The sequence below is a fragment of the Rhinolophus sinicus genome, linkage group LG01 (genome assembly GCF_036562045.2).
Source record: "Rhinolophus sinicus isolate RSC01 linkage group LG01, ASM3656204v1, whole genome shotgun sequence".
Taxonomy (NCBI): domain Eukaryota; kingdom Metazoa; phylum Chordata; class Mammalia; order Chiroptera; family Rhinolophidae; genus Rhinolophus; species Rhinolophus sinicus.
In genome coordinates, this window is record NC_133751.1 from 11,384,427 (window position 1) to 11,411,694 (window position 27,268).

The following is a 27,268-nucleotide window of genomic DNA, read 5'->3' on the forward strand; positions in this document are numbered from 1 at the left end:
TCATAAGTAAAAGTACTAGGAGAGAACATTCCAGGCGGACCTGAGCTTTTATTCGCTGTTCCTTTGATTCAGGAGTTCCTGTTCCCTGACGCGTCATGTCCAGGCTAGTTCTCAGAGAGGAGGTGGTGGTGGGTGCTGTTCATTGGCCCCTGGTTGCTGAATACCTGAGCCCCTGCCTCTCGGGGGAAGTTAGCTCCGTGCGACTGTTAAGAGGCTGTTGTCAAAAGCCACACCATAGCTTATCTTTTGAGTAAATCATGTTGGGGGGTACGGGGAGGCACTAATTTGAAAGAGACTACTGCTGCTCAGAAATTTTAGGCCTGTTCTTTGGAAATAGCTTTTAGAATCTGGGGTGTGTTCTTTGAAATATCTTCATCAGTGGCAAATATTTCTCTTTTTGGGTGGTTTTGATTTTCAGTAAAATTCTGAATACAGTTGCCCATCAATTGGTTTTCTACTTCCATTCTTGTCCACAGACTGGTCAGAGGGATCTAAATTAGCACTGAAATCTTATTATTCTTCTGCTTGGAACTTCCTCTGACTTCCTACCGCTGTGGGTTTGAAAACCAGACTTTCTGCCATGGCTGCAAGGCCTCAAGTGATTCTGCGCCACCGCCCTCTCACCTCTTCTCCTCTCAACTTTGGGCAGTTCCCACACAAGGCTCAGGCCTTCCTCCTTTGTGCCAGGAATCCTCTTCCTCCAGCGCCACCTGGCCCGCCGGTCACTTCCTGTAGGGCTCTGCTCAAGTGTCACCTCCCCAGACAAGCCTCCCTGAGAATCACCTGTGAAGGAGCAGCTCCTCCCCAACGCCCTCATCACCTCTCATCACGCTGCTCTAGTCTCACCATAGTACTTAGGGCCATCAGAATTCTCTTTCTAGTCACTGGTGTGTCACTGCCTGCTGTTACCAAGGCCACCAGCGGCCTAGTGCCTCAGAGGCTGCCCCAGCGCGGTACTATCACTCAGGGACACATCTGCTATGCAGGGTAAATTCTGCAGTTGGATTGTGTCTTAGAAGGAGTTTCCCAAGATGACTACATTGAAGGAATAGTTTAGATTCAGAACTATGTGTTCTGCCCTATCTTGGTAACAAAACCAAGCCAAACCAAGACAGTTTCCTATCGAACCTCATGTGTTGGAGTAGTCCGCAGTATAGAGGCTTATAACATAGGCTGTCGATCTTCCCGTAGTTTTAGACCTCAGTAGCCCCGCGCCCGCAACCTGATCCCAGCACAGTTTCACTTGGTTAACAAGGAAATTCTCATAGATCAGAGTCTCTCAACCTCAGGGTTTCTGCTGACACTTTGGGCTGGATTATTCTTTGTGATGTAGCCTGTCCTGTGCATTGCAGGATGTTTCGCTGTATCCCTGGCCTCTGCCCATGGGATGCCAGTATACTGCCCTAATTGTGACAACAATAGTGCTTGTCACACAAAGAATAGCCACTTGTCGGAGCCTGCCGACGAGACGAACGGTTCCTGAAGTGGGGAGTGAGGATTGAGAAAAAAATAGACAAGAGACAAAGATGGGATCGGGAGGGCGAGCAGTTCTAATTAGACTGCTGCTGACGGTACATCATCGATGAATATGTCACGTAATAATTTTCAAACACGGATTCTTTGAATTTGCACTCAGGTGTGAAATGTTCTGAGGTGTATAGGTATCCCTCGCTGTTCATTGCCAAGTACAGCTTCGTTTGGACTCCTTGAATAGCCACCACTCGAAGACCCACAGGGATAAGGTTAAACAGAGTGTAAGTGCTGTCCTCGTCTTTTGTGCCATCAATGGTTCCATCTGCCTGCAGCTGCAAGTGGTAACCTTGTCGGCTGTATAGTTTGGTAACTATACCCTTAAGTTGAGGCTCTTCAGGCTCTGTGTTTTCTTTGTGGTGTACTTGCTTCAGCGGGCAGCAGAAGATTTCGTGACACTTAGCACGAAAGGGGGACTCTTTTTTCTTTAATTCCGCAGATTGGATGGAATCTTGCCGTAACATAATGTATTCCTGTGTGCCAGGGGGGGCGTCATCCAGAACCTTAGAAGCATCTTTCTCCTCTTTGGGCTTGGTCACCTTTCCACTCATAGATCCCAGCTTGCTTGACAAGGTTCGCCCAGGAGACGGAAGTCCTCGCCGAGCGGGCCGGACTTGAGAGAGTGCTTAGGGCGGCAAGACGTGACCGCAAGCTTCCCTCGGTGTGGGTCGGAGCGGAATCTGCTTTTCCCCACCGCTGCCGCCGCCGCCGCTGGCTGCTCTCTCCCTACACCCACACCCCCTCCGAGCTCGCCCGCTCCCTGGCTCGCGCTCTCGTTCCAAAGAACTCTCGGGTCCCGTCACCAAATGTCCCTGGGGAGGGGGGAGTAAAATCTCCCTGGCGGAGAACCATGGGTCTAGAAACACCTGCATAACCAAGAGTCTGCCAACAACATTTTGTACCGTCCTTTATCACTTACCCATTTGTGTGGATCAAATTTATTAGTGTCTAAGAAAATACACTGAAACAATAGCATGTTGTTTAAGTTGGGATTTTGTTGATGACTGGAGTTTTGATTTGTAACCGACGTTTGCGGTCTTAATTTCTTTGTCATCATCGTCCCTAGTTTTTTCCCTTCATGATCATTTATAAACTATCCCCCTCCAAGGAGGATGTTGCTCTTGGTTGGGCATCGTGCGAATTTGATACTTAAAATCAGTCTTGTCTGGAAGACATCTTGAAGGATCTTTGGGCAAAGCACGTACAATTACTGTCAGCATCATCCACACCCTCCTGTTCATCCCCGTTGTTCTAAGAATGAGGAAACTAAGTCATGGTTCACGCCAGAGTGATGACTGTGGAGGTGTTTCTGGAATTTGCTTGCATTTTTGTTTTCCATGTAGGTTGATGCTGTAACATTAGCAGAGCTGCCCGAGGGCTCTTACCTCCCCGGGGAATCACCGCTAGAACCTGAACATGAAGTGCCACTGTCCTAGACTCATCGAGGATTTGCTAACCAAGAGTTCTTAAAAAAGATGATCAGGGAAGATTTTAGGGGAGTCAGAGAAAGGGAGGGACACAGAAGTACCTTAAACAACATAGACATTTAACGGAAAAGGGAAACTGTGTGTTAAAAACAATGCAAAAGGAATCATAAGAGGGGGAAGGACGAACCCCCAGATAAGGAACTGAAGGATCCAGTCAACCAAATGCAGCGCATCTTATTTAAATAGATCTAGATTTGAACAGACCGAGAGAGAGAGAGAGAGAGAGAGAGAGAGAGAGAGAGAGAGAGAGAGAGAGAGAATCAGAGACATTAAAAATCTTAATGGATAATTGCAGTATAGAAGAATTTTTTTGAGGTGGCTGTCAAAATAGTATTGTGATTATATTTAAGAAAAAGGTCTTTCTCTTTTAGAAATACATATTAAAGTATTTATAGATGGCATAATATGATGCTTGAGATTTTCTTCAAAATAAATCATCCAGTGTGGGAGGAGTACAGTGAAACAGGATTGATTAGTTGTAGTTGAATAAAGCTACATGGGGATTATGTAGCCATAATACAAAATTCTCTAGTAAAGAGTTAAAAAGCAATTGAAAGCTGATCAACTTGAGTAAATTGCAAACTCCTTTGCAATTGAAAAATACAAGTAAACAATGTGAGACATTTATCAATTTTTGATCTTGAAGAGACTCTTCCAGGCCCAGCAGACGCTCCCACTTTCCCTGGCAAAGTCCCTTTGCTCTGAGTGACAGGTGTGTGGGAACAGGAGCTGGAGGAAGCTCACTGCGTGGGCAGGGAGGCTGCCTCTGTGAGTGCGCTTGGCTGCCAGTCCCCACTGGGTCTTGCCCTCCCTGTGCCAGCAGAGAACCTGCAGTGTCCCTGGGACATTCCTGGGAAAGAAACGTGAAGGCCTTCCTCCCTGACCATCCCTCCGTTCCTTCTTCCCTTCCCAGAAATGATCTGGGAACCAACTTAGATTCCCCCCACCCCCCATCTATTTTATTATTGAAATGTCATGTAAGTACAGGTAACCCCTGTATAACACGGCACATCTATAACATGGTTTTGCTCTAACACGGTTGGAGAATTAGACAAATCCCCGAACAACATGGAGCATAATAAGAGTTTTAAGAGCAAAAGATATCTTATTTGAAATTTTTCATTTGAGCGTGGATGTTGTATCAGATTTGACTGCAGAATTTTAAAATTTTTTAGAAGTTTAAATCCATTTTGTTCGTGGGATGTTGAGTTCAGAGGATGGAGGTATCTTGTCAAAAAGAAAACACCCTCGGTTAATGGTGCTTAGTAGTGATGACGAATAAAACATTATTTAATACATATTAATATACTTCTGGTGGAAATTGCTTTAATAAAGATATTTCTCTTAATTATAAAGATATAATAGTATTTTTTTAAAAAATTTTTTGAAACTAACCCCCTTTTTTGTGCTAGTTCTTTGTTTCGTATAACACGGATTTGCATAACACGGCATTTTTTTAGGAACCTAACAACCGTGTTATATGGGGGTTACCTGTATATATGCTCTTTGTAAACTCGATGCAGAATAAAAATGAAAGTTCCTCTCCTTCTTTCTCCCTTGCCATCAATTTTATTGCCCTTTCCAGAAATAAGTACTTATAATAAAGTGATGAATGTTTTTTAGGTTTTTTTTGGTCATTACCACCATGTCAGATTTTTACTTTTTAATAATGCAAAAAAATTTTTAAGCAGTCACAGAAAGTTGCGAGTATAGCTCAACACTTTCATAACCTCCACCCCAACTCCCTCCTCTCGCTGGAACCCCTTGATAGTAAGTTACTGACTGAGGTTCCACTACCCTGGAAATCTTAGTGGTGTTGCCTACATCCAGGGACATTCTCCTGCATGATCATGATATAGGCATTGATATCAGGAAATTGATGTTGATACATTGCTGCCTTCTAATCTTCAGACTCCAGTCAGATGTTGCCTATAGTTCCCATCACGTCCATTATAAACAAAGGATCTAGTTCCGAATGATACAGATGTTGCATTTTGTTGTCATGTCTCTGAGTACCTGTTATGAGCTCTGCCTTATTCTAAACCTGGGAATTTATCAGCACAAGATATAGACAAAAATCTATCTCCATGGAGCTTGTATTCTAGTGGGGTGACAGAAAAGCAAGAAACTTAGCTAAATCTTGTTATGTTGGGAGGGGATAAATACTATAGATAAAAACAGAGTGGGGCAGAGGTAATTGGAGTGCAATTTAAAATACATCAGTCAGGACTGGACTGATGAGAAGAGGCTTTGGGCGAACACTGGAAGGAAGTGTGGATATCAAGGAAGAACATTCTGGAAAGAATTAAGACCCGGTGCCAAGGCTCAGGGGGGAACATCTCGATGTGTTTGAGCAAGGAAGCCAGCACGAAAAGAGTTCAGTAAGGTAAGGTCTGCCATGTCCTTCAGTCTTTGTTGGCCATTTAATTCCCCCCCCCCCCACTTTTGAGTCACTTCCATTTTAACCCATGGAGATGTCTTCATCCTTCTATTGCACTTTTCATCTGATAACTTCCCTAAGCCCCAACTTTTCTTGATATTCCTTCCCGGTCCCCCGTTGAAATTCTCCCTTGCCCTGATGGGTGAGACTTTGGACTTTGATTTTGTTCCTCCTCCTGGTTCCTCTCTGACTCTCACTTTTCCCTGGCATGTCTTCTTTCCTCCCTTGCTCATGGCTTTGCCCTTCTCTGCACCTTTCTTAGCACTTTCTGCCTTTGAGAACTTCACCGAGCCCCTTTTCCCCTAGTACTGCTTATCCTGAAGCAGGCACTATTCTAAGCACTTAACAGTTACTATTCATTTAATCATCAGTCACAACCTTTGGTGCTATTGTTTTTTCCATGTTATGAGTGAGGAAATTGAGGTACAGAGAGACTATATACATACCTTGCCCATGGTCACACAGCTAGAAGTGCTGAGCTCAACCCCAGGGCATTTGCTTCCAGTGTGTGTGCTTTCCTCCATTGTGTGATGAACACACGTCCATACGTGACCTTCCTCCTAGCTTCAGCCCGGTCCGAGGGGTTCGTAACCAGTAACCACAATTTAGGGTCTTAAAGCAAGGCAGACTTATGATTTCACAGTTTTATGAGTCAGGAGCTTGGTGCCGTTGAGTAGGTTATAAGGCTGGACTCCAGGTGTTGGCCAGACTGTGTTCTCATCTGGCGAAGAAATGCCTCTGGGCTCATTCACGTTGTAGGCAGAATTCATTGCCTTGCAGTTGTGAGACCCAGAGCCCTGGATTCTGACTGACTGTCACCTGGCGGCCCGTGTGGGCTGACGCTGCCCACAGCTCCTCACACACAGCTCGGTCCTTAGGCAATTCACAACCTTTCTAAAGAAAGGCCCGGTCTGCGGAGATGGAGTCTCGTATAATGAAATGCAATCAGTGGAGTAACAGCTCAGCGCTTTTGCTATAGTCCATTGGTTAAAATCAAGTCACAGATCCCGCCCACAGTTGAAGGGAAGGCGTTGGACAAGGGTGAAGATCAGCGAGGGTCCTCGTAGGACGTGCCCTTCACAGATGGCGCGCTGATCTGCGAACTGGAGCCCGAAACCAGAACTCGCCGCTTCACCTCTTCTGATTCTCCGATGTCTGTGTTACCACGTGACTTCCAGCCACTAGATTTTTAGCCTGAGTATGAGTGCGCGTGCGCGCGCGCACACACACACACACACACACACACACACACACACACACGCTCCCCCTTCTCCACCCCCACCCCCCCTCGTTAGCCTAATTGTCCAACCTTTGCCGGTTGAGCAAATAGCTTCACTCTCCCATTTCTGCCCTGCTGGTTCCGAGCTTGTTGTCTGCCCCTCCAGGAGTGTCCTCGGCGCCCCACTCTAGTTCTTTCCCTGCAGCACCCCTACCCCCCACCTCTTCTAAGCCTCCTGGATTCCTGCTGAAACCCACTCACTCCTGGTGCTTTTTACCCTGGCTTCATGTGGGCCTCACCAGTCATGACTTAAATTGGATTACTCAACCATGTACGGACTTGGCTAACTTCCCTATACATAGTTTTTAAAAAAATTTTTTTATTAATGTAAGGTTGGATGAATTACCTGAATTAAAAAATTCATGAGGAAAACATGATACACCAAATCAAACATGTCGTGTGGCAGTCTGAGTCACCCAATACGCCTGCCCCTTCGGCAGGCTCTGCCTGCAGTTGGGCACCCCAGATAGCGGCAGGTGTGGCTGATGGCTGGTGCCAGAGTGCCTGTGGCCCAGCTGACTGGCTGCGCCTGCTGCGCTGGGCATGATTTATGCTCACCTCAGAACTACACACCAGCCCGTGGTATAATACAGATGACGAGGCCTGTCCTGGCATGTGGGGCTTCACCCTTATCCGTCTTGTGTGAACTTTTTTCCTCTTATATTCTTAGCTTAATTGACTTTTGGATAGATTAGGTGCTGCTTAATGATGTCTGCAGCCTACAGGATGGTTCTGATGGATTCTCAGGAGGAAGAGGCCATCTTGACCCCCAAACCCTTCTGTGGGTCAACACTGCTCTTTGTCGGGGCCTTTTGGGCCCCCGCTGTGTGCTCTGCACCTTCCCAAGCCCTGGGAAACACGAGGTAGAGAGAAAGCACTGGTTCTGCCTTGAAGAAACGTAGATCTGGGTGGGAAGCAGGGCACCCATGAAAAAGAGCAGCCAGAGGAAGAACCGCCATGGTTCCTTAGGATCTGCTTCCTGCAGAGGGTCAAGGACACCTGTTGGAGAAGGGCCTTGGACTGAGAGAGGACCCACTGCTTAGGATAGGGAAGTTGAGAAGGACCTCTTTGAAAGGAGGCACGTTGGGGAGATTCCAGTTCTGATAGGAATGGACTTTTCCTTGTATTTGGGGAAGGATGGAAATTTAGTCCTGTCTCCGTCGAATCACAGCCTGTGGGGAGAAGGGCAGCAGTGCTCCCCAGGAGCCGGTGATTCATGGCTTCTCCAGCTGCATTCCCCCAGAGCAGCTCCTCCCGTCCTCCCTTAGGTTCTGGCAAGGCTGGGAATGTGGTCGCTGCCTGATACCACATTAGTTGCCCAAAGAAGTACCCTGGGCCCCTGCATCTTCCTTCGTTTTTGAAGCCAGCCAGACATTTGCGTTTCTACTTAATTGAATTATGTTTCGGCATGAGCATTGTTTGCTTTGTCTTGCTCAATTTGCAGGGAGTTTGCTCCCGGTACTTAACACAGTAGATGCCATGACACCAAACCCAGTCCTACCCAAGAAAGAAAAAGGAGTTGTGACAATGGCAGGGCAGGTTTCTCTGTGAAAGCAGCTGGTATTTTCCTGAGTGGAAACTTTCGAGAAGGAACTAGTAAAACCAAAAGCAGCAACTATTTTTTTAAGCAACTGCTATGAGTCTGGCATTGAGCTAAGTGGTCTACACCCATTGCTTCCTTTACTCTTCAGAGCAATTCGGGTAGATGGGTACTGTTAGCACACTTGCTGTTGCAAATGGGGAAACTGAGGCTGGGAGAGGTGAAGTACCTTGGTCACAGAGATCCTCAGGAATGGCGACCAGGGGACTCAGCTGGGCAAAGCTGGAGTCTCTGACCCAAAAACTCAAGCCCAGTATTTGAGGGTTTGCTAGTGGTCATGTAGAGGTCATTCCTTCTGAGAGCTGCCATGGTTCTGAATGCGGAGTCTGAGTGACAAGGAAATTGTAGCCTGAAGTCAGATGTGGTGCTGGGAAGGAAATGCCTTGATGGTCAGCCCCCATATGTGGGCTTCGAACTTAGATTCTGTCCTCTAATCTCATATGGAAGGAGCGACCAGTGTTTCTTCCACTGGAGGCTCAGTGAGCTGTCTGAAAGTGAGCACCAGTGCTTATTAGCACAGGACAGATGGACTGGGTGTGCCAGCCCTGCCCCTGGTCTGGGCATCTGGGTCCTGAGGCCTGGTATAGCTACAACTTATACCCCCGGCCTCAGTACACAGCAGCAGGAGGTTGCTTATAATTTTCAGCTGGAGAGATTTTGGCTGAAGGCAGAGTATGTTTACTCTGACAAGACAATGACAACATCCCTTCCCCCCACTCTGCCTGAAATCAACCTCCCCAAAATACAACCAACAGAAGCCCAAACTACCCCTTCATTTTCCCCCACCCCCCAACTGCGTTCATTTCCCTGGGTCAGGGAAGGCTAACTGATAAATTTAATGGATATAGTCCAACTCAGGAAATAATGGATGGTAGTTTTAAAACGACTCTTGGATTTTTATAAGGATGTGGCATATCCTCAGTCTCCTATGAACATAATAGACCTTTGGGTATTGCAAGGAGTTTGAGTGTCTGAGATCTCTGCCAGCTTGGCTACGTTGGGGCAGCATTTATGACAATAGTCAGAATTCTGTGAAGTTGCTAAACGTGCGTGTCTCTTTTAATTGGGATTACAGACATCCAGAATGACAAGGGGGAGCTTAAAATCTCCTTGATTTACCAGACTATTTTCTACAAAATTTGCACCTTACATGAAAGAGTCTTTTGGAGTGAGCGCTTGCCCTTCCTTTAGCAAAACCAAAATGTAATATAAAAGAACTATGGTTAAAGAACAGTCTAGAAGACACTTGAACTAACCAGAGTAAGGCTTGTCATGGCGTTACAGAATGTTAAAGCCAGCAGAGGCATAGTGATAAAATGAATTCAAACCATTCATTTTACAGATAAACTGAGGCCCTGGAGTTTTTAGTGTTTTGCTCAAAGTCAGGATTCACTCATCACCGTAGACTATTTCTCACATTACCCTGTGGCATATGATGTTGCATTTCATATGCTAGGTGACATTTCCCATGGAAACGGTACCTACTTGTTATGTGCCATTGAGTCAGCTCTGATTCCTGGCGACCCCACGAATGAGTGACATCCACAATGTCCTGTCCTCACAGCCCTGCTCAGGTCCCGTAGATTTCTGCCTGTGGCTTCTATTATGGAGTCAATCTATCTCATATTACTCTTCCTCTTTTCCTGCTGTCTTCTGTTTTCCCAGCATTATTGATTTTTCCAAAGAACCCTGCCTTCTCATGATGTACCAAAGTAGGACAGGTTCAGTTTTGTCATTTTTGCTTCCAGCGATATTTCAGGCTTAATTTTCCCCAGGACCTACTTGTTCATCTTGGTGGTGGTGCAGGGTATCGGTCGAGCTGTCCTGCAACACCGTATTCCAAATGAGTCCATTGTTCCCTGTCAGCCTTTTAGTGAAAGGCTTTCCCATCTGTACATAATCATTGGGAATATGAGGGGGTGGAATGATCTGAGCTTGGGTCTCTAACGACACATCTTCGCTCTTAATGATCTTTCCTTAATTCTTTCATTGCCCCCCTTCTGAGTTTCAGCCTTCTCTTGACTTCTTGGCTGCAGTCTTCATTTGAATTGATGACTAAATTAAGTTAAGCAAAAGCAGTAGTTGTGTTTGTATTCTCTCATTCTTAGAAAGGAATGCTGACATATATGTTTTTATTGTTAAATATTTAATGGCAGACTCCACTTCATTTGGATATTAGGTCATTATTTATCTGAGGTCCTGATAAATAGTCCAGTCTCATTTTTCCTCAAGCTGAAAGATTTCACTTTGGTGCTTGTGGGGAAAGTAAATATGGAATTTATATTACAGCAATTAGTCATCTATCCTAATTTTCTTCCTTGTAAATTCCCAGAGCATACACATGCTATCCATCAGTCTGGGTTGCTGATGCTTTAAAACCATTGTGACATTGTAGATACTTCACTTCTCCTTTGAAATTTAAGGCAATAAGGAATTTAGTAGAAACCTGCCTGTATTATTTTTCAATCAGGAAGCTGCATTCCGCAGTTGCTGTTTTCTTGTGCTGATGCAGGCTGTCTCAGCTCTATGCTTTTTGATAACAGGAAAATCAGTGCAAATTCTAAATTTTCATGCCTCTACTTAAGAGAGTGTATTGAAGTTGTTTGATAACTGCCGTTATAATTTCGCCGGGATAGCTTAAATCTTTAACACATTCCATATAAACACAGGTCCCACTGCTGGGAGCTAAAGAGATTAGAATTGATTTTCATGAAATTTTTCACTTAATGAAATCTCATCAATTTTAATGTGAGACTGGGGAGGGTCCAAGGTTAACAGTTTACAGACTGTGGCTTCTCTTTGGGTTTTTGGGAGGCTGCACTCCTGAGGGCCAGGTTTTATGAAATATGTTCAAAATGACTTGTATGGGTGCCAGCTCTGTGTGATGTTTTATATTACATAACCGGTCAGATTTATGTTGCCTACAGTGAGTTCCAAGTCCTAGTTTTTAGGGATTTGCCAGAGAGGTAGGGATACTGTTCGCCTACCTGAGAATGAAAACTTGGAAAACCATAATAATTCAGGGCTCATTACAGAAACCAGGGCTATAAAATAAGATTTTTGAAGTCCCAAATAAGCATACCAGAAAACATACTTTGAAAGCTAAAAGAGATTCACAACTTGGGCCACAGGAGTCTGAGATTTTGGGATTTTATTTCAACGTGGAATCAGCTGAATTTTTTTTTTTTTTTTTTTTTTTTAAAGGAGGGCACAGCTCACAGCAGCCCATGCGGGGATCGAACCGGCAACCTTGGTGTTATTAGCACCATGCTCTAACCAGCTGAGCTAACGGGCCATAGCTGAGATTTTTTATGCAAGGTCATTTAAACTGTTGGGGCCCCGTTAGAAGTTGATTCTAGTTATGCGAACTCTCCCCAGAAAAATATGTGCACACGCCACACAACTTTTTGTATACAGTTTTGAGAGGTTCATGGATACCCTTGGAGTTTAGTAACAAATTTTGTCATGCATACTTCAGTTTTTGTTCTAGAATCATGGTGCTTAGTACTCTGCTGGGTTGTGTAGTCCCAGCAAAATTTTGAGCCTTTCTTGATTGTCCTTTTCAGATTCAGTATTGATGAATCGACGTCTGATGTCACATTAAGAAGTTATTCGTATAAATTAGAAGCATTAAATAAACTGCATTGCTGCTTTTCCATTAAAAACAACAAAACAAAACAACAACAATAACAAAAAATCCAGGCACCTTTGCAAGGCAAGGGAAAAGAAGCTGGAAGCAGGAGAGAGCATTGAAGGAATATTAGGACATAACTCTGTATGATTATATTTGAAAAACCATTTTCAAAAAATCAGATCCTACCTCCAAGGGTTAAACCATGAGCTAAACCAGTGAGGATTATAGCAGAATATTCAGTAGGCTCTGAATCCAATTCTAAAAAGTGTTTTGGGCTGTGGACCACCTTTGGCTCTCTAAGGTAATTGTCTTGTGGGCAAAGGTTGCCTCCCTTCCCCTGCCATGAAAACTCTGACATTGTCTGGGGAACTGGCCCTGAAGTATCTGTTCATTATTTCTTGCCCGTTACTAGAGGGTTTAATTATTCCAATGACACAAGCAGTTGGGGAATCTGACAGGCCTGGCCATGCCCCACACTGGGCTCTTTCATAACCCATGGCTTCCCATCCTTTTTTGCCTTTGTTTTTTCAGAGGTGACGCTGTGAAATGAAAGATGAGAGTCCAAGTTTTCTACTTTTTGGTCGGGGTGTTTTCCGCTTAAATTACTCCAAGGCAGTTAAAAGTTGCGTTCATGCCTGGATAATGTGTATGGATAGCGATACAGTGGAGTTTGGTGTTTAATATATGAGTTCACTGAAACATGGGATCACACCCGACCAATCACTGGAGGCTGCTAGTCCTGCTCTCCTGGTGTTTGCCTGTGTGGCCTGGTGTGTTAGGGTGTCTCCTTCAGTTTATTTTCCTTTCTAAGTCTTACTGAGGTTGTTAAAATGCACAATTCCAGAGCACTATCTCGGCGAAGCCTCTCTTCTTGTCCAAACTTTAATTAGGCTCCTCTGAGCCCTCTTTTCGACTTAGGCCTCAACCTTGGCCCCTGGCTCTCTCTTTGGCCTGCCTAGCCCAGTCTTAGTGAAAAAAACCTTGCTAAATTAGCCTCCCACCCTTGATATTTGAATACCCTGGATATCCGAGCAAGTTTCTCATCCCCAACTTTGATGTATAAGTCCTTGGCCTGCCTTTAGCAAGAATCCTGTTAGGACAGTTTAGCAAGAATCCCCCTTCTCTTGACGTCTCCTTTTAGTAATTTTCCATCCATTATGATGCCCTCCCCTGGTCCTTACCTATAAAATCCCACTTGTCCTTGTAGTATTTGGAGTTGAACTTGATCTCGCTCCCTTATTTGCAGTACCCCTATTGCAGTCATTTTGAATAAAGTCTTCCTTAGCATTTTAAAGTGTCAGAATATTTTTTTCTTCAATAACCTCTAGATTCTTACTTGATATGTCCAAGATTGGACCCTGTGCACTAGTGAGGAAAGTCTAACTCCTGAACAAAATCCAAAATCACAGTGAACTTAACAAGAGTTTATTATTTATCCACATACAGTTCTCTCCCAAATGGTGATTCCAGGCCCCAGACTCCTTCTGTATTGTGGCTCTGCCACCTCCAACATGTGCTGACCATAGTCGCCATACTCCTGCAAGTCAAATCATGGAAGAGGAGAGAGCACGAAGGCTTGTATAGGGGAGGACACATCTCTTCCACTCACATGCTTTGGCTAGAATCAAGTCCCACAGTCACTTTCTCTTCAAAGGAGGCCAGGAAATGTAGGCCAGAGGAAGCGGGATTTGGTATATCGAGTACCAACCCATGAATTGCATTTTAAACAAATGTCACATGTGATTCTGATGCAGGGGTTGCTTGGGCCACACCTTGAGAAATGCTGTACATAATGATTACCAAGTGTCTTCCAGTCCCAATGTCCCATGATTCTGTTGTGCTGGGACTTTTTACACAGTAAAATGCAAGCAAGTCTTTTCAAAGTGCAAAGAGAAGTTGAACAAACAAAATCACAATTGATTTTTGTGCCCATATTTTAAGCTTGGAAATAAATGTTGCCCTGTTCAGACCAGCTGATGAAATGGTCAGGGTTGCCATCTCTTCTTAATGGCCCCACAGTCGTCTTGCTTTGGGAACACAGAAAGATGTTACCTTATGGGGCCTCATTACAGGATTGGGAGCACAGGAAATATGCTTGTTTCCCTTAGCAACTAAATGCTGTGGATATTTTGTCTTTTCCCTTTGTCTCTTTAAACCTACTGAAGACATGAGGGTTTTCCTAACTTCTTTTGCTTAGAATCCCTGATCTGGGGCCATAAAAACTCTGACAGTATCTGTGATTGACTGGTCACTTGTGTTGTAATTTTTAAAGAAGGCAAGGATTTGGGTTTATTTTGTGTTAGGAGTTGGGCTAAAAGCAGACACGGGGGTTGGGAGTGACAGTGTAGTGATCATTTTTCCTTAATTCCACCAAGGACAGTTAGTGGAGTGAGAAGATATATTTGGATCTGTTTGAGATGTGGTTTGAGCAAATTGCAGTTGTAAGGGAAAACTAGATTGTGAGTATAGTCTTTGAGACTTTTTTGGGTTTCGAATTTCTCAACATCATCAGTTGCAAAGCTAGCAAACACGACGTAGGCTACTGGATGCTTTCTGGATTGAATATAGTACTGACACCAAACAACATTAACATTAATACAGTACTTATCTATGCCCTCTGTTATGATCTCACTTCCTCATCTGAACAACACAAGGAGGTGTTGGTACTGTTTTATCCCTATTTTATCAGATGAGGGAAACAGGTTGAGGCTCAAAGAAGTTGAATAATTGTGCAAGGTTGTATTGTGGGTAATTAAGACCCTGTTGACAATCAGAAGCATAAGTAATTCATGGTTTTGTTTCTTCTTGGTCTGATTTGTTGTTCTGCATTAGCCATTATATTCTTGGACAACCAGTGGTTTTTGCAGAGCCCCCTCTCTCTTTTACACATAGATTACATAGAACAGAAGAAAGTGGTTCTGTTTCCTTTTATGGCAGTTATGGTTTCTGGATTAGCATTGAATACTGCCATATTTTTGAGGATGTGGGTAAAATCAGTTCTATTTCTCACCAGCCTTTGATGTACACCATGCTTAGGGTGTATAGGAAGCTTGTAAATACTAATGACTTGTCAACTATGGTGTCTTTTAGGGATCATTTTATAGGATATTATCAGTCAAATGCATTTTAAGGCACAGAATGCATTTGAGGTTTCTGTTACTCTTCTCATTGGGTCAAGGGAAGATGGTATTGAGTCTCTTTGTAGCCAAGTACAGTTTTAAACATTGTGATAACCCCCTGCTTCTGTCTAACTGCTTCTGGTGAATTAATGGAGGTGGCGAACTACCCTACCCTAGTCCATGGCAGACATCACCAATCAACTGTAGCACTTTCCCCTGGACATGATATCAGGTGGACACTACCAGTTGATCATCGTTATTTAGCGTATTAGTTAATACTCAATTTTCACCTCTGGTTGACCTTATCCCTACCTTTGTTATCAAATAACTCAATAATTTATTTAGATCAGTGGCTCTCAACTGGGGACAAAATTGTTCTCCTGGAGACATTTGGCAATGTTTGGAGTTATTTTTGGTTGTCACAGTTGTGGGGTTTGCTCCTGGCATCTAGTGGGTGGAAGCCAGAGCTGCTGCTAAACGTGCTGCGATGCACTGAACCCCTTGCTCATCCCCCATGACAAAGAATTATCCACCTCAAAATGCCAATAGTGCTAAGGCTGTGAAACCCTGATTTGATCTCTGAAGGGTTTCTGAGTAGTTAGTGAGTGAGGAGTAAGAAGTTGGACACCAAAGAGGACTTTGGAGAGACAGCAGAATATCTGGAAGAACCGGTGAGAAAGGGATTAATTTTAGGTAGGTCTCTGTACAGATCTATCAATTCCCTTCAGTGCCCTGTTTGAGGAACATAGCATAGAGTGTGCACTGATGGAGCAGATCACAGACACATCATGAGTGGCTCAGTGACATGGTCACTTCTTAGACCCTTTTGTTGTCCGGTGCTTAATGGAGTTAGTAAAGAGTAGATGATGAAAGTGGCTGCTCTATACGTAAACTTTTGTGTCTTCACTCCAGAAACGTTGATCTTTTATTAATAAAGCAATCTGAGATTTGAATCTACCTACATAATGTACATTCCAAGCTAATGGAAGCAATGTGTCCCAAAAGAAAGAAATGGTTAAGTAAATGCTGGCATATCCATGTAACATAATTAAAATAATTTCTTAATGACAGGGGAACATTTTTAGGATATGTTACATAAAATAAATTAGGTAAATAGCTGTGTATGTAATATGATCTTTACTTGGCTATATTTATACCAAAAATAGGCTGGGAGGCTTGCAGTTTCAAGAGTGAAGGACTGTTTTCTCTATACTTTGATATACTTTCCAAATTTTCTTTAATGAAGATATCAGAAAAATATAAATACAGTTGATCTTTGAACAATGCTGGGGTTAGGGGCACGAATTCCCCCCCCCCCCACGCAGTTGAAAATCCATGTATAACTCCGTGAAAACTTAACTATGGTTGGCCCTCTGCATCTGTGGATTCCCAACCGTGGATCAAAAAAGTTGAACCTTAACCAACAACTATGCAGGTCCACCTATTTGTGTAGGTTCAGACCCATGTTGTTCAAGGGTGAACTGTGTTTTAGAGTTAGCTACAGTGATGAAGTTTCTACATTTGAATAAATGAGTTTATCATCTGGGGACAAGGATCTTTTTATCAAGTGACTGCTATGTGCCCGCCACAGTGCTGGACATGTTGGAGGCTGAAATGAATAGATACATTCCACCATAGTGAGTAAGTGCTGGTGTGGGGATGGGAATCAAGGTTTATGGGACAACAGAGGGCAGAATAGCCAAGTTTCCTTACAGATATGAAGGAAGGCTTCACCAAGGAGGTGACATATGAGTAGGATCTTAATAACAGAGTAGGATTTTATGAGGAAAGAAGGGCTGAGAAACACCAAGCCAGTGTTTAAATTGCTTCCTGAACTATAAATGGGCATTGCCTGCTCTGTTCTGTCACATGATCTGTAAGTTGCTAAGTGAGTGAAAGTTTTTATTATTAACACCATACATAGCAGTGGTGTTGAGTGACCCAGGACTTACCCCCACCAGCCCCCGTCCTTTTTATATGACAATTGGATTGATTATTTTCTCAGCATTAAATACAGTTTTGTTTGCATTAACTCACAAGGCATTTTGTGGCCCTATAGGTACACACCTTTAGAGTGACTTTGCTTTCCTGGGTCCATAAAAGGAACCACTTTACCATGTTGCTTTAAACTCTAGGACTAAGAGCCTTTCAAAGGATAACTTGAATGAAGTTGGATGTTGGTTTTAAAGACATGAAGACTGAAGTCTGAAGTTGCTGTTGTGGAATGTGGACTCCATTGTTCTACAAACAGGTTCAATACCGGCAGAAGGGCAGCCAGGTGCCCCGACATTCTTGGTATGAACCTTGGGGGTCACTCTTTGTGAGGAAGCGAAGAATTTATCTGTTTGATACTGAAGGATGTTTAACTAGTCTGTTTAGATTGATCTAAACACGAATAGATCATGAATTTAGAAAACAAGATGCACGTTGCCTGAGACTTTTAACCATAATACTTTCTTCATTCACGAACTTAAGAATTAATTCATTTGGTAATTATTCCTTGGAATCCTACTGTGTGCCTGGCCAGAGGTCACTTGTCTGGCAAACTCTCCCCCTAAGAACAGCGCAGAGAATTAAAGAGGTCAATCTGTCAACACAGGTGCCCAGCAGTCCCTGCACCGGTGCTCTGGGCTTCCTCCTGGAGAGTCACTGAGGGTCTCAACACAGTCTGTCCCCGGCTTCTCCCCCCCCCCCCCCCCCGTGCTAAGAATGTAAGAATGGAACATGCAACAAACTATATCTACAATGAAAGTACATCACCTGAGGGCTGATGTTGGAGGTGACAGCCTATTAGCAAGAAAGGAAATCAAGTCATTATAAGAGTACACCTGAATCAAAAGAGTTTAGCAGTGTTGAGAAGAAATCTTTCCAGCTCCTAACTGTGGTCTGCCTGGGATTAGAGCATAACATAGTACAGGTGGCCATTTGTCATCAAGAAGCAAATGATTCTGCGTTTAGTAAACTCTGCCATGCTCGGTTCAGATGGCAAGGTGGCATGTAATCTATTTTAGATCCATCTCCTCCACTCTGGGAGACGGGCACCTGGGTTCCCTCTCTTGTCAACTGTAGCACTCACGTCATCTATTTCCAGTCTGTTAGGGGTCACTGTCCTGCGCTCCTGTTGTCCAGTGTCTGAGAACCATTGTTTCATATATATTGTCTGTTTAAAAAAGTTGTTTCAGTTGGGTATATAAATTTGGCCCTTGTTATTTCATCTTTACTGGATATGGAAGTTCTGTAATATACTTAACAGTGCTTCCTTTCCCTTTCAAAATAGATATTAAGAAATTACAAAAAAGATTCAAACATTTAAAAATATTAAACTTCAGTTACACAGTAAATTCACAAATGTGGAATAGCATATTCCCTGACAATCTTTGATAATTACAAGGTGTGATCACAAAATATGGTGAATGTTTAAATAAAAAAAAATTTATTACCATAAAAGACACATTGCCATTAATCCCCCACGATATACCCCCTCTTGCTTCGAACACACTTATACCATAATTCTTGCTACTGTCTGAAGCAGTTCTGGAAGTCCTCTTTTGCGAGTGCCTTTAGTTGTATTGTCACGGCTGCCTTGATGTCCTGAATCGATTCAAAACATTTGAATTGAATTTAGGAAAAAGCCAGAAGTCGCACAATGCCAGACCTGGTGAATAAGGTGGATGGAAATTGCTGTACCAGAGAAGCAATGTGTGACACAGAGCTTTTCCATTGAAAGCATAAAATATGGTGAATGCTGCTGCTGAGTGCCATCCAACGGAAAGGCAGGGATCTTCAATACGGGAAGTGGGGCATCGAACCTTAGTAACAGTGTGTGACAAGTTTCAATTTGTTGGGTGCAGTCAGTCAGGTGTGAGCTACGGTTGAGAGAAGGTGTGTTTTAACGTGTGCCATAAATGATCCTCCATCATGACAATGCTCCGTATCACACATCGCTTCTGGTATATGACAATTTCTGTCAAATAAAAACATTATGGTGTGCCCTCATCCTCCTTATTCACGGGATCTGGCACCGTGCAACTTCTGGTTCTCCCCCAGAGTCAAAATGATTCAAGACACCGAGGCAGCCACGATGACAACACAACTAAAGATACTCACAAGTGGCAAGAAAGATGGAATAAGTGTGCTCGATGTGAGGAGGATTAATGGCAATGTGTCTTTTACTGTAATTATTTCTTTAAATTTAAACACTCTCTGTATTGTTTGATCACACCTCATATGTTGTTTCTGTGTAGAAGCCCAGATGAAGATGTGTCAGGGTGTTACGTCAGTTATCACCCTCATCTTATATCATGATTAAAACCTCTCTTCTCAGCCATCAGGGGATTAGTTCCTTTTTGAATTTCCTGCCTGTTTTTCATATGTTTTGAGAAATTGGTGTAGAAGAAAGGCTTGACTTTCTAAAGTTTGGTAAGCATGGACCTATCTTCAGACTAAAAGTATGGAGTGTAAAACACAATTGTAGTTGAAATTGATCAAATTACTTGATCTATTTTCAGAGGTTGTATTCACAAGTGGCATAACTGATGTGTTAGTTTTCATTCTCTTTATGCTGGTTTGCCCAATCTAATCACCTGAATGTTGTTATTTGGGATTAAGGCACATTTCTGAGCATTTTGGCTTTTAAAGAGCAAGATACTATATAGCTCTTCTGCAAAGGCTGTAATGATACCAATAGGTATAAATGGCAGTGTTCATGGTGGTGCATTTTTCTTATCTTGTAAAGGCTAGGATCAGATCTAAGAAACTTGCCTGACTCCCTTGCTCGAAGAGGTCTGTCTTTCAATTTCTCTGGTACTTATTGCTTCAATTTTTATTTACCTACCTTAAGTTGTTTTTGAAACATGGTGAGAGAGAATGAAAAGAGAAAATAAAAGGCCTTTACTTCAGTGTTGAATAAAGATATATCTGTCAAAGTTTTAGTTTGTTTTATGTTTCCTTTACAGTTTCAGATAGCATTTCTTTGATTATCAGTAAAGCAGAGCATGTCTCCCCCAAGGCCTACGTACCATGCATTTAGCCATCAGAGCTGTTTTCCAACATGTAGGTCTGGTGGTTCTCACTCCTCTTTGACAGGAGTTAACTGCATACAGATTACAGTCTGATCTTTGTGATGGCATTTAAGACCTTCCATGTCTGACCCCAAATTCTTTTCCAGCTGTATCGCCACCATACATTATGTTTTAGCCAGAGGGCAAACGTCTTGATGTTGCTGGGACATGCCATGTATTTTAATACCTCTGTGTGTTTGCTTCCACTGTCCCTGGAAAACCTTTCTCCCTGTACCTTCACCTGCCAAACCATGCAGGTTGGAACATCTTCCCAGGCTTGACACGTGGAACTACTTCTTCTCTTGTCTGGATTTCTATAACTTTCTCACAAACCGGCTAGAGGGTGTGTCAGGGAAGATGATGGTAATTCGTAAACCTGCAGGTCAGATTACCCGGGTCCTGCTTCTGGGTTTAGCGCTGTCAGTCCGCCATATAATTACGCAGGGGGAAAAAGAGGGGCAGAATAAAGACTATAGAAGGGCATTTGGGAAAATGGTCAAGGCTTTACCTTTGAGAAGCTGGGAGCAAAAGAACAGCCACGTCTTTGTTGATGTCCTCCTATTTCTGGCTGTATTTCCCTTTTCCTGGAGCAACAAAGAAAGTACGTTGATTATGTAAAATGTGGAGAGCTTTTCACAAAGAGTGTGTAGAGTTGAAAAAAGGAATCTTGGATATTGACAGTTTCACCTTTATTTATTAAAGTTTCCAGATTTCACAAAAGTATGAACAAGAAGGTAGCCATAAGATCCCATGCAAATCTGCACACCATGGTATATTGCACGCTAGTGATGTTAGCCATATGTGTGGAAAAGGATTTTATTTATTTAAAAAAGTAAAATAAATACAAATATCTCTAACCAATCCTGCATACCTGCTAAGTGCCAGGCACTGTTCTTGCGCTTTTGGGATGCAACGATGACTAACACATAGTCCCCACCTTCAAGGGTCCTGTAGTGTAGCCCGTCTGTTCTCACAGTGTGGCCCCTAGACCAACAGCAGCCGAGAACCTGTTAGAAATGCACATTCTTGGGCCCACCCCAGACCTACTGAATCAGACACCCTGAGGTTGGGGCCCAGCAGTGTGAGTTTTAACAAGCCTCTCCAGCTGGAGAGATAGATTCATTCAATACAGTCTGGACAGAGTGGCTGAATGCATATCCAGTATATAGAGGAGTAATTGGGGAGATGAATTTGACACCAGTGGAGAGTCAGGTAGGTCTTCAGATGGATGAAGTTCAAGTTAAGTTTTAATCGGTGAATGGTGGTTCCTAGGATGAGTAAGCGAGAGAAGGAGAGCACTTTCAAGTCACATAAACAGAGAACCATGTGCAAAAGTGCAGAGCAATTAAAGGACTTGTCGCTTCTGAGGATCACACTTATTATTATTGTCGTTATGTTGTTGTTATTACTATTATTCTTCTGTTGGGGGACATAAGATGAGCTAAGCTGGCAAGATCAGTGGCCAGATCATGCTGGGAAGTTTGGCCTTTCTCCTGGAAAATAACCAAATGGGTTTTTAGCAGTGAAGTGAAATAATACCAGATTTGTAATTCTGTGGCATATACACACAAAAAAGGGCCGTTTAAAAAGTGGAAAAAATTTTTACGACACGTCCAAAACTTAAACGGAGAGTGAAGGAGGAAAAAAAATAAAGAATTTAATTCTTGCTATTTATAATAGTAACAAAATTCTTTTAATAGACGACTTTTTATGGCAGTTTTAGGTTCACAGCAATACTGAGCATAAGGTACAGATTTCCCAGACACCCCTTGTCCCCACACCTACGTAGCCTCCCCCTTTATCAGTATTCAAAACCAAGGTGGTACGTTTGTTAGAACTGATGAACCTACATTGACACGTCATTGTCATCTAAAGTCCATAGTTTATATTAGGGTTCACTGTTGGTCTCATACATTTTATGGGCTTGGACAAAGTTATAATGACATGTATTTATCATTATAATTATCATACAGAATAGTTTCACTGCCCTAAAAATCCTGTGTTCTGTCTCTTCATGCTCACTTCCCTCCCCCAAACTCCTGGCAACCACTGATTCTTTTACAGTCCCCAGTTTTGCCTCTTTCAGAATGTCATATAGTTGGGATCCTACAGTATGCAGCCTTTTCAGATTAGCTTCTTTCACCTACTCATAGTAATATGCATTTACGTTTCCTCCGTGTCTTTTCATGGCTTGATAGCTCGTTTCTTTTTAGTGTTGAATACTATTCCATTGTCTGGAGGCACCGCAATTTATTTATCCATCACCTACTGAAGGACATCTTGTTTGCTTCCAAGTTTTGTGATTATGAATAAAGCTGCTATAAACATCTGTGTGCAGATTTTTGTGTGGATGTCAGTTTTCAACTCCTTTGGGTAAATCCCGAGGAGTGTGGTTGTTGGATCATATGTTTAGTTTTTTTAGCAACTGCCAGATTGTCTTCCAAAGTGGCTGTGCTGTTCTGCATTTCTCTAGCAATAAATGAGAGTTCCTGTTGCTGCACGTACTTGTCAGTATTGGATGTCAGTGTTTTGGATTTTGGCCATTCTAATAAATGTGTAGTGGTATCTTATTGTTATTTTAATTTGTATTTCCCTGATGATATATGATGTGGAGCATCTCTTTATGTGCTTATTTGCCATCTGTATATCTTCTTTAGTGAGGTGTCTATTAAGGTCTTTCACCCATTTTTTTAATCGGGTTGTTTGTTTTCTTATTGTTGAGTTTTGAGTTCTTAGTACATTTCAGATAACAGTCCTTTATCCGGTGTCTCTTGCAAATACTTTCTCTCAGTTTGCGATTTGTCTTCTTATTTTCTTGAGATTGTCTTTAACAGAGCAGAAGTGTTTACTTTTAATGAAGTCCAGCTTGTCAGTGATTTCTCTTATTGGTCTTGCTTCTGATGGTGTATCTAAAAAGTCATTTCCACACCCAAGATTAGCTAGGTTTTCTCTTGTTATCTTTTATGGTTTTGATTTTTAGTTTTATGCTTTTGCATTTGACTTTTAAGTCTGTGATCCATTTTGCGTTGATTTTTGTGAAGGGTGTTAGGTCTGTGTCACTCCTCTTCTTTTTTCATATGGATGTCCAATTGTTCCAGCAACATTTGTTGAAAAGACTGTATTTTCTCCATTGTATTGTCTTTGCCCCTTTGTCAAAGATCAGTTCACTATATTTATGCAGATTTATTTCTGGGCTCTCTGTTCTTTTCCATTGATCTATTTGTCTCTTCTTTTGCCAGTACCACACTGTCTTGATTACTGTACAGCTTTATAGAAAGTCTTGAAGTTGGGCAACATCAGTCCTCCAATTTCGTTTTTATCCTTCAAAATTATTTTGGCTGGTTAGGGTTTTTTCTTTCTCCACATAATCTTAAAGAATTTTAATTCTAAAAAATACAGATAGAAAATACATAGACAAATTTAAAATTAGAAAATACTAGAAGGAAAAAATCAAAGCTAATACTAGCTCAACACAGATTAAACTGTTGTTTACCTTTCAGGTATACTTTGGTGTACTCTTTTTTTTCTCTGTCTGTTTTTTGTTTGTTATCTAATGTATGTATCATAAATAAATTTAAATTCTAGCTTGATATTTTCCCCCATTTAATGGGAAAAATGGTTGTGATGCAAATTTTCTTAAATACTTTGTAAACATTATTTTAACCAGTGTTATTTTAACATGCCATGCTATACCGGGCTTGCTTGACTTTAATTTGCATGGATTGATTATGCTCCATTTAGGGTTTGATGAGTGTATTAGTCAAGGTTCTCCAGAGAAATAGAACCAAAAGGAAACATCACACACACACACACAGATATTTATTATAAGAATTGGCTCATGTAATTATTGGAGGCCAGGATGTCCCATGGCCTGCCTGGTATCTGCAAGATGGAGAACCAGGGAACCCAATGGCATAATTCAGTATGAGTCCGAAGGTCCGAGAACCAGGAGCTTAGATATCCAAGGGCAGGAGAAGATGGACATCCCAGCTTAAACAAGAGAGAATTCGCCCTTCCTCTGTCTTTTTGTTCTATTCGGGCCCTCCGTGATTGGACGATGGCCACCCACACTGGGCAGGGGGAATCTGTTTTACTCAGTCTACTGATTTAAATACTAATCTCTTTTAGAAACACCCTCACAGACACACCCAGAAATACTGTTTTAGCAGCTGTATGGGCATCCCTTCACTTAGTCATGTTGACACATAAAATTAACCATCACAGTGATGGATATGGAAGAGAGATTTATCATGGGAATTTACCCTGTGCACTTGCAGGAGCTGTTAGAATTTGGGGAAGTCTGTTGTCTCTGCTTCTCAATGAGCATGTAGTCAGGAAGAAAAGTCGCAGGTGGAGCAAAGAGAGCCAGGACACACTGGAGCCCATGTCTATCTCTCATCATCTCCCACCTTGATGATGTGGGGTGATTTGTAGAAGACGCCATGCTCTTACTCTTGGAGCTACACATGTGCCGTGCTTAGGAACTGGAAGGGTTGTGGCCCTGTTGCAGCCCCATAGGAAGCTCACCACCCTGACATCCCACCTGCTTTTCCACTTGTGCTTTCATATCCTGGGCCAACTTCCTTTATGGCAGACCCTAAGTGGATAAAAGCCAGGAGAGGGAATTCTGGGAAATGTAGTTCCCACATAGCTACGATGACGTGATTTAAAAAAATCCAGTGCTTATCTCTCATTCTTATTCTACTGTTATGAAACACTGCAGTGGAAGTCTTTATTTCCATATGGTGCTTTTTCTAAAGTTTCGATTATTTCCTTAGACTAGATCCTCACAAGAGAAACTATTGGGTCAAAGAGTCTGTACATTTTTAAGAGTCTTTACATGTTGCCAATTTACACAAATAAGTTGTATCAGTGACAACAGCAGAACAGACAATGACAAGTCTTATCTTTCTGCACCGTGGCTGGTACTGAGCACTGTATTCTCTCTTCTTTAGCATCTTCAGGTTTCCATTTGAATTGTTTATTTCCATCCTTAAAGGTGAAAGTATTAAAAAAAATTACATCGACTTTGCAACAATTAAGGCTGGTGGAAGGCATGTGCTTTGAACCTTGAGAGAATCAATTAATGGATGTTGTAATAGGTAAACCTCCCTTTCCTATTTTGGGGACTTGCTAATCATTAATAGCAATAAAATTAGAGGGATAATTAGTTGACACAGATATAGGAATGAGTATTAGCAACTGCAGTGAAAGTTAGACGCTCACTTGGTGCAAAGTTGCAAAGTTCTTTGTAGCCACATTCAGTTTCTATAGCATATTTTAGGATAGTTTTTGATTGCAAGGGGCCGATTATTTACTTTCTCTTTTTAAAAAGTGTGTTTTTTTCTCCCTAAAAGGATACTTTTAATTTTAATTGGTGACCTCCAATCCTAAAAACATAATCTGTTGTTTTAATTTCCCTTGGTGCTTGTCTTTTCCTGTGTAACATCTGTCTTGTTCATTGCATCCTCCCACGTCACAAAACTCTTCTTACTGTGCAGACGACTTTTCTTCCTAGTTAATTGTCACTAGGAGCTGGCATGAAAACCCAAGCTTCATGAAAACCAAGGTTAAAAATACATGTTGTCTATGACTATGTACAGAATATTTAGGCTCTCTGCGTAGTGGCTTTTGTCAGTATGGCTTACCAAAGGACTTGAACGAGTTTGTGAATCAGATATTAGACCAAATTCCACTGACATATAAGTTATAAGTCATATTTAATATTCCCTTTAATGAATGAACCACAGTTGATTCCTCCCATTCCCACAATTAAACAGCCCACCCTCTGACCCAGTTTGCACATAAATCAAACTTACATTTTCATAAACCATAAAAATTGACTATGTATGTTTTCTAACTCAAGCAAGTAGAATTGAGATTTCTTGACTTGTGATTGGGTGCTTAGTCCTACTGAAAATACAATGATTTCATGGAGCCCCAAGCCCAGGAAGTTAGTGTCTCATTTGGGGAAAGGAATGTGGGGTAGAGTTCATTCCTACCCTAGCGCCACAAAGTGTCAAAGAGTGGTCCTTGGGACCAACAAGGCACCAGCATCATCTGGGAGTTGGTGAGAAGTGCAGACTCTCAGGCCAGAATCTGCATTGCCACCAGCCCCCTGGTTGATTCCTAGGCTCACTTATATCTGAGGAGTGCTGTCCTGGAGAAAGCAGCCTGACCTGTACTGCACCCATCGCCAGCTAGCTCTTGCAGCCCCCCCTTGCCTTCTGCAGGGCTTTGTTCTGGGAAGACTCAGACCCGTGGAGTGGCCTCCATTTTATTGATCGGTGTGCTGATCAGACCTGCGGAGATTTGTTAAAATTCTTGAAATTCCTTGGAAGCAGTGACTTCAGTCCGTCTGATTTCTCCATTAGTGAAGTCTGACCGAGCAGAGGCTGCTCTCCTGTTTTCAAGGCATTCCTCTGGGTCTGGGAGGGTCATGCTGTAGAGTGTGGCTAGGACAGGACTTAAGAGATGTGAGTTGGATTTTTTTTTTAAAGTTGTTTTTAATTGTGGTAAAATACACATAACATAAAATTCACCTTCTTAACTAGTTGTCTGTGTAGATTTCAGTGGTGTTAAGTATATTCACATTATTGTACAACCAATCTGCGGAACTCTTCACCTTGCAAAACTGAAACTGTCCATTAAATGCTAACACCCCATTGCTCCCCTCCCCCAACCCCTGAGAACCACCATTCTACTTTCTGGTTCTCTGAATTTGACTCCTCTGTATAAGTGGAATCATATAGTATTTGTCATTTTGTGTCTGGGTTCTTTCACAGAGCTTGATGTCCCCAAGGACCATCCATGTGGTAGCATGAGACAGGATTTCCTCTCCTTTTATGGCTGAATAATATTCCATTTTGTGTATAGACCATATTTTGTTTATCCATTTATCTGTCGATGGACCCTCGGGCTGCTTCCCCCGTTTGGCTATTTTGTGTGAATAATGCTGTTGTCATTGAGTCTCTATCAACTGCCTGTGAGACCTTAGACAAGTCATTGAACTTCTGCATCTCAGTTTCTAGTACTTTAAAAATAAGAAGCTCAGACCTGATGTTCTCAACGCATTCTTTTAAGATCTGGTTATAGTCTACTAAATAAAATCAAACCTGT

The 27,268-nt window shown here is 42.4% G+C and overlaps 1 protein-coding gene and 1 pseudogene across 4 annotated transcripts in view; one reads left to right on the forward strand and one right to left on the reverse strand.

Annotated features, from left to right (window-relative positions):
• The window catches only part of TIAM1 (TIAM Rac1 associated GEF 1), a 360,045-nt gene that overhangs the window by 81,486 nt on the left and 251,291 nt on the right, over window positions 1-27,268 (forward strand). The window lies entirely within an intron of this gene.
• Window positions 1,551-2,325, reverse strand: LOC141567939 (fibroblast growth factor 13 pseudogene; annotated as a pseudogene).